General features: G+C 38.9%; 1 long non-coding RNA gene across 1 annotated transcript; it reads left to right on the forward strand.

The window, feature by feature from the left end:
• Positions 1-5,502: 5,502 nt before the first annotated feature.
• LOC147705730 (uncharacterized) lies at positions 5,503-6,779 on the forward strand. Its single transcript, XR_015297318.1, has 3 exons — positions 5,503-5,570; positions 5,952-6,046; positions 6,145-6,779. It is a non-coding gene; the product is annotated as an uncharacterized LOC147705730 (long non-coding RNA).
• The last annotated feature ends 1,182 nt before the right edge of the window (positions 6,780-7,961 follow it).

Consider the following 7,961-nt stretch of genomic DNA (forward strand, 5'->3'; position numbering starts at 1 on the left):
CAGTATTTGTCAATATTTACTGACTACAGATATAATTATGTATCTTGCAGAAATCTATCAGAACATCACCAAGAGATTTGTGATAAATTTATATCTTTACCCTGCATTACTTCAATCAAGACATTATGCACCTATTTTAACAGGTATTACCGTTTTTTTCTGCAATATAGCATATTTTGCTCTGTATGCTCTATCTTGCTCTGTTTTTATACTCATGTTACCTGATCCTTCAAAAAATCAAAAAATGGAAACCACGTTTTCGGTTCAAATATATTTTCACAATAGAATGTGCCTTTTCCCTTAGATATAGAAACAGTTTTCCACATGTCTCTATGTTGATACGGCGGCTATGTCTGTGGCTGACTCATTTCACCATCGCTGTCAATGAGCAATACATACAGGCCATTATCTGTTTTGGATTAATGAGACACACTATCATGTATTGTATTTTAATCATAAGTTATTCGTCTCATAGGTCCATTCTGTTCTCGTCATCCATTTGAAGATATCAGTAGGTTGCTTTTTCCTGTTCTCATTAGTAAGTCAATATCATCTTCTTATAATAATATTGTATGTTTTTATACCTGACCAATGCATCTGTTATAAGAAAGTTTTATATAGAGAGATACATCCTTCTAAGCCAGCTCTTGTCAACCTGAACCTTTGAGTACGTTACAATTTATATGTGCTGATCACTCAACGGTTAGACACAAAATATGAATGTTGGGCCCTGTGGCTGTTGGTTATAGGCAGCATTTGATGTTAATACCTGCTCAACAACACTGTATTGTTACTATAAATTGTATTGTTATTGTATGTATTTTATTTTTACAATATAGGCTAACCCAGTATCTGTTTTTTATAATTGTTCTTTATATGTAATTGCAGATTATTAACTTGTGATTCCTGAAGAAGGCGTTTTCGCCGAAACGCGCGTCGAGTATTGTTTCTTCAACCTCCCTGTGGGCACCACTTATTATTATATGGTGTCTTTTTATGTATAAGGATTGTATATTGTGTTATTGGATGTATTAATTGCATATTATTTTATTGTATTGTCATATAATCTGAACATTCTTGTTCCTTATATGATTTTTATTTATTATATTAAAAACATGTTTATTTTTAACTAATGAATTTGCTTGTTACTCTTTAACTGTCTGCCTGTTCCTAGCACCACTTGGTCCATATTATTTGTTGTCTACTATTAAGACTGCCTAGGAATTTTTTACATACACTTTATTTACCCTGCCCTAGGAGTTTTCAGTAACCACTACCCAGGGGGTCCTTGTTTTTCTCACTTTGTTTACCCACAGCTTGTCTGTGTAGGGCTGGTCCTTCCCGTGTATCAATTTGCATATATATCAAATATTGTGAGTACTCTAGTTCACTGGTAGCTTAACTGCAATTTATCAACTTCCTTGCAGTCTTATCTATTAGCTCTAGGATTATTATGGCCCAATTACAAACATTCGGTTTCTCCGATGAGGAATTCGCGTTACTGGTAGGAACAAACAGTACTTCAGCCAGTAATGGCAATACCAATAGCTATAGAAATGAAGACAGCCACAAGTTATTAGAGCTCAAAAAGAAACTAAAACGGATGGAGGCACATGGGGAATTTATGTTGGCCTATCTCAAGAACGGCATTATCCCTATGGGTCTCAAAGTCCGTAATATTCCGGGTCTTTTTGTTAACCATAGACCCTTTCTTGAAAAGTGGAGTCTTATTGCAAACAGATGTTCGCGTGACCTCATGATCCTAATTGTCGGTACCGCCAAAGAACTAGCAGCGGCAATTAGGACTGAAATTGAGGAACTTGAAACTAAACTTAGAGCCTCAGGGAATATAGATGAAGCCATTAAAAGAATAGAAGAAGCCAACAAAGAATTAGAATCCTTTAGTGCCTATCTTGATAAACGCAAAAATGATAAATTGACCAAAGATAAACGCTACTATACATTAGAAGGGACATACCCCTATTTAAAACAGGATTTCTATAAACAAAATCATTACGTAGATGAGACTAGATCCACTCCACAACGAGTTAATAATTTCACAGATACATCAGACTCTGAAAATGAAGGCACAAGTGCATTTTATGATACAGAGGCCAATTATAATCAATATAATGGCCACCGTTCTAAGCCTTTTTTATCCAACAGGGGCCTCCGTCGAGGTCGCCCCAGAGTTCATTTCCAGAGCCACAACAGGGGAAACTTTCAGCAATCACATCACCAACAACAACCCCAACACCAACAACATCAACAGCAGGAACCCCACTTTTTTCGCGAAACACGCAATCGCCAATATTGGGGCCAGGGGATGTGATCCCCATATTTAATCTCTCATCTAGCACAATTGATCACCAAGCAGAGTCCTTACTATCTAAGGGTCTTTCATTTGTTCCACATGCTCATGTGAACATTTTCGAACTACAAACAGATGTCATTTCCTTCTTTAGACGGATCAGACTCAAAAAATACTTTGCATTAATGGATAATCCTAATGATACTCAAAGTGAGGCTAGAAGACTATCATTACCGTCCACTTTTTATCCCACCTTAGATCAGTTGGGCCCCGAAGTAGCGGCTTTTGAACTTGTCGTTCTTCAACAATTAGAAAGGGCCCTCTGTTTTATACCCAAACCGGTTTACAATCTCAGCAAGGAGGAATCTGAATCATTAAAATCTCTGAAAAATAACGACAAACTAGTGATCAAAAGCTGTGACAAAGGCGGGGGTATTGTGGTGTTAGATGCGGATCTTTATGAATTAAAAATGAACACTGTGTTAGCGGATGCCACTACATATTCAAAAATTAAAGTGAATCCCTTAGATAAGGTATCCAAAACAATCTTGACCCTCACTAATAAGGCCCTATTATCTGGAGATATTGACCAAAAAGAATATGATTTTTTGAATTTTCATCAAAGGAAAACGGCATGCATTTATGGCATGCCTAAAATTCATAAAAGCCTCTCTGACCCCCCTTATAGGCCTATCGTATCAACCATCGGAACCAACACTGAACCTTTGTCCAAATTCATAGACTTTTTTCTGCGCCCACATATATCAAAAATCAAATCCTACATTAAAGACACGGGCGACATGATCAACAAAGTTGAAAATCTAGCTTTTGACCCCAGAAAAGACATCATGGTAACAATGGATGTTGAAGCACTTTATAGTAACATACCTCAGAAAGAAGCACTGCTGGCCACTGAATGGTTCATTGACCTCTTTAATATAGATTGTCCGAAAATATTTTTATTGGATCTTCTACCTATTGTTCTGGCTGAGAACATCTTCGAGTTTGGTGAAACCCTTTACCGTCAGATAAGGGGTGTCAGCATGGGGGCCTCTGTGGTGCCCTCGATTGCCAACATCTACATGGCAGCCTTCGAAACAAAATTCATTCACAATGAGGTGGCTCCATTCTATGAGTCAGTTTCCCATTGGTCCAGATACATAGACGACATCTTTTTTATCTGGACCAATGGGAAAGATACCTTGTTTGAGTTTCTGCAATGGATCAACCTCACTGATGCTAATCTAAAATTTACGGCCCACCATAATGAACAACAAGTAGAGTTCCTCGACTTAACCATTAAACATCAAAATAACAGAGTGATTGTTGATCTCTATGTGAAACCTACTGCGAGGAACACCCTCCTTCATTTTAAGAGTTTCCACCCTCGCTGCCAACGTGAAAGCATCCCTTTTTCCCAATTCCTCCGGATTAGGAGAAACTGTACCAACTTAGCTGACTATGATGCGCAAGCCAGCATTATGCGCCAGAAATTCTTGAACAGAGGATACCCCCATAGATTAGTGAGGGACTCGTTCAAATGAGCAAGATTTTATGATCGTGACTCACTCCTCAGGAAAAAATCTCTAAATGAAAACACCAAACTTGTTTGTGTTACCAAGCATTACACCCTAGATAACACAGTGAAGCACATCATGAACACTAATTGGCACATTCTCAATTCTAATCCTACATCACAAGTCAAGCTAGATAAACCGTTGTTTGCGCATAAACGTAATAAAAATTGAAAGGATTTAATTGTGCATTCACGCTTCACTGTTAACCATCCTAGGTCTGAATTTGTCCAAAGGTGTATTGCAAACAACTTCCCCGTTAAAGGTACGGTAAGATGCTCTACCTGTAAGTCATGTTCAGGCATTATGGGAGGAGAGTCATTTGAACATAATGGTTGCTGTGTTGATGCACAAGACATGTGGAACTGTAAGACTGCGAATTGTATCTATTTCATTTTATGCCCCTGCCAACTAGGGTATGTTGGGGAAACATCCAGACCTGTGCAAGTTAGACTCACAGAGCACCGCTCTGCCATTCGTACCAACAAAATTGCGGCCCCTTTGGTGAAACACTTTCTTGAAAAACAACATGCGCCAGACGAATTCAAATGGCGCATTATTGAAAAGATCAGATTACCTGAAAATAGAGGTGGAAACAAAGCCCGCAAAAAACGAGAAGTTTTCTGGATCTTTTCTCTTTGAACATTTAAGAAAGGTCTGAATTCAGAAATCCCATGGGAAAACGCAATTAATTAAGAAATCTTCCCCTTAACACTTTCCAGGTTCATGCTTATCATCCACCCCTCCTTTTCCTTCCCCTAATTCCTCCCCCCCGCCCTTCCTCCCTTTTTTCCTTGCACTTTCCTCTTTGGCACCGTATTGATTTCCCTGTGTTTAGTACCATGCACCTGCTCATTCAGCGTAATATCTTTATAGTCATCAGTAGGACAGCGTGACCATTAGGTATTGTCCCTGTTCCATGTGTCTTTTTTTCTCTGTACCTGATACAGAGAAATTATGTGCCGTCTTATTCCACGCAATATTTACACACTCATCATTAGACCGGCGTAAACATTAGGAGTGTCCTTCTCCCTGTATTCTGAGTCTTGCACTGGACACAGAGAATGTCTGACCCTTCCTTCCTTTTCCCCCCCCTCCAGTTTCCATTCCCCCCCCCCTCCCGGTTGCTCGCACGCCTTGTATAATTCAGTAATTCTGTATATTATTACGGTTATAGAATAGGCTTGTATATCATTGTGGTCTTTAAATCGCCCTTAACGTTGCTGCTTTTTAAACCCTCTGACTCCATCTGAGTACATGTGTCTCGTTATATATGGCAGCCGTGCAGCCTGGTACTATTGGATGATACAATCTGCTACAATCTGCTCATGATACACTATGTCATTTCTCCTTGTATCCCGATTTCGCATTTGTCTAATATTGAGATTCTCCCCGTCTTGACACAGTACTCTGTTTCTAATGTATCCTGTATCTGTTTATCTTATTGCAGTAGTCCCTCGGTGATCTGTCCGGCAACAATAGCCTTTACTAGTCCGTTTTTCACTAGTCCGTTCTTCACCTCCCTGACCCATCCCAATATTGTCTGTAATCTCCGCCCACTGAACCACCTATATATATACGGCGCGGCTTGCTGCGTCCCTTTGATTCGAAATTCAACCGACGGCACGCCACATCCCGCTGACGCCGCCTGTTCCATCCTGAACTCTGTGAGCTGTTTATATCAGGTAACAGCTCTGCCGACGGCACGCTACATTTCTGTACCGCTACTTGGTTTATCCTTATCTCCGTGAGCTGTTTATATACTTTAAGGCTCCGGATGAGGAATGTATCGTTTGAATAACGTATGTACATCACGTTTATTGCTTTCAGTCTTCAGCTGTTGTTCATAACACGTACTCCGGGTCACCAATTAGGGATCTATTTACGCCTCTACCAGGCCATGTCGACATTTTTGCATTATTTAGAGTTTGTTTAGTTAATCATGACACGGAGGTTGTTGTTGGCTTATCACAATAGTAACTCTTGCCAGCACCCTTTTTAAATTCGAGTGTTTCCATAGATACTAGCTATCTACATTTCTAATTCGAGTGCTTTTCAATTTGCAGCCAAAATCCTGTGAACTACAGAAACTTGTCTGCTTCATTATTTAACGCTTGGTCTCCGATACAAACGGACCACGTGCTTTGACCTTTTGAACCAGGTAGCCTTTCTTGTTTTAGTTTTGCGAGCTATATCAAGGGTCCCTGCACTGTGCATACAGATATCTGACTTCCGTTTCTCATTCCCATTCATTTTTAGATTCAGTAGAGCATCAATCTTTGCTATCTGCTACCTTATTTACGCGGCATCTATACAGAGAATTCAACCTCGTGAAATCATAATCACAAGGTAAATAGTTTCTTTCTCAGCCGCGATGGGATTATATTTATATAAGTCTCAGTTAGTGCACAGGATTTGTCAATATTTACCGACTACAGATATAATTATGTATCTTGCAGAAATCTATCAGAACATCACCAAGAGATTTGTGATAAATTTATATCTTTACCCTGCATTACTTCAATCAAGACATTATGCACCTATTTTAACAGGCATTACAGTTTTTTTCTGCAATATAGCATATTTTGCTCTGTATGCTCTATCTTGCTCTGTTTTTATACTCATGTTACCTGATCCTTCAAAAAATCAAAAAATGGAAACCACGTTTTAGGTTCAAATATATTTTCACAATAGAATGTGCCTTTTCCCTTAGATATAGAAACAGTTTTCCACATGTCTCTATGTTGATACGGCGGCTATGTCTGTGGCTGACTCATTTCACCATCACTGTCAATGAGCAATACATACAGGCCATTATCTGTTTTGGATTAATGAGACACACTATCATGTATTGTATTTTAATCATAAGTTATTCGTCTCATAGGTCCATTCTGTTCTCGTCATCCATTTGAAGATATCAGTAGGTTGCTTTTTCCTGTTCTCGTTAGGAAGTCAATATCATCTTCTCATAACAATATTGTATGTTTTTATACCTGACCAATGCATTTGTTATAAGAAAGTTTTATATAGAGAGATACATCCTTCTAAGCCAGCTCTTGTCAACCTGAACTTTTGAGTACGTTACAATTTATATGTGTGGATCACTCAACGGTTAGACACAAAATATGAATGTTGGGCCCTGTGGCTGTTGGTTATAGGCAGCATTTGATGTTAATACCTGCTCAACAACACTGTATTGTTACTATAAATTGTATTGTTAATGTATGTATTTTATTTTTACAATATAGGCTAACCCAGTATCTGTTTTTTATAATTGTTCTTTATATGTAATTGCAGATTATTAACTTGTGGCTCCTGAAGAAGGCGTTTCCGCCGAAACGCGCGTCGAGTATTGTTTCTTCAACCCCCCTGTGGGCACCACTTATTATTATATGGTGTCTTTTTATGTATAAGGATTGTATATTGTGTTATTGGATGTATTAATTGCATATTATTTTATTGTATTGTCATACAATCTGAACATTCTTGTTCCTTATATGATTTTTATTTATTATATCAAAAACATGTTTATTTTTAACTAATGAATTTGCTTGTTACTCTTTAACTGTCTGCCTGTTCCTAGCACCACTTGGTCCATATTATTTGTTGTCTACTATTAAGACTGCCTAGGAATTTTTTACATACACTTTATTTACCCTGCCCTAGGAGTTTTCAGTAACCACTACCCAGGGGGTCCTTGTTTTTCTCACTTAGTAGATTGGAGTGGTGTACAGTAGAGTGCAATGGTGTAGAGTGCAGTGTTGCAGAGTGGAGTGGTGCAAAATAGAGTGGCATAGAATGAAGTGACATTGAATACAGTGGTGTAGAGAACAGTGGTGCAGAGTAGAGTTGTGTAGAGTAGAGTGGCATAAAGTGCAGTGCAGTAGTATGGTGCAGAGTAGAGTGGTATAGAGTGCAGTGGCAAATACTGGTGCAGAGTAGAATGGCATAGAGTGCAGTGGCATAGAGTAGAGTATAGTGGCATACAGTGGATTGGCGTAGAGTGCAGCGGGATAGAGTGCAGTGCTGAAGGGTGCACTGGCATTTAGCGCAGTAGTGCAAAGAAGAGTGGCCTA

Source organism: Lissotriton vulgaris, chromosome 7 (assembly GCF_964263255.1).
Source record: "Lissotriton vulgaris chromosome 7, aLisVul1.2, whole genome shotgun sequence".
Lineage (NCBI taxonomy): Eukaryota > Metazoa > Chordata > Amphibia > Caudata > Salamandridae > Lissotriton > Lissotriton vulgaris.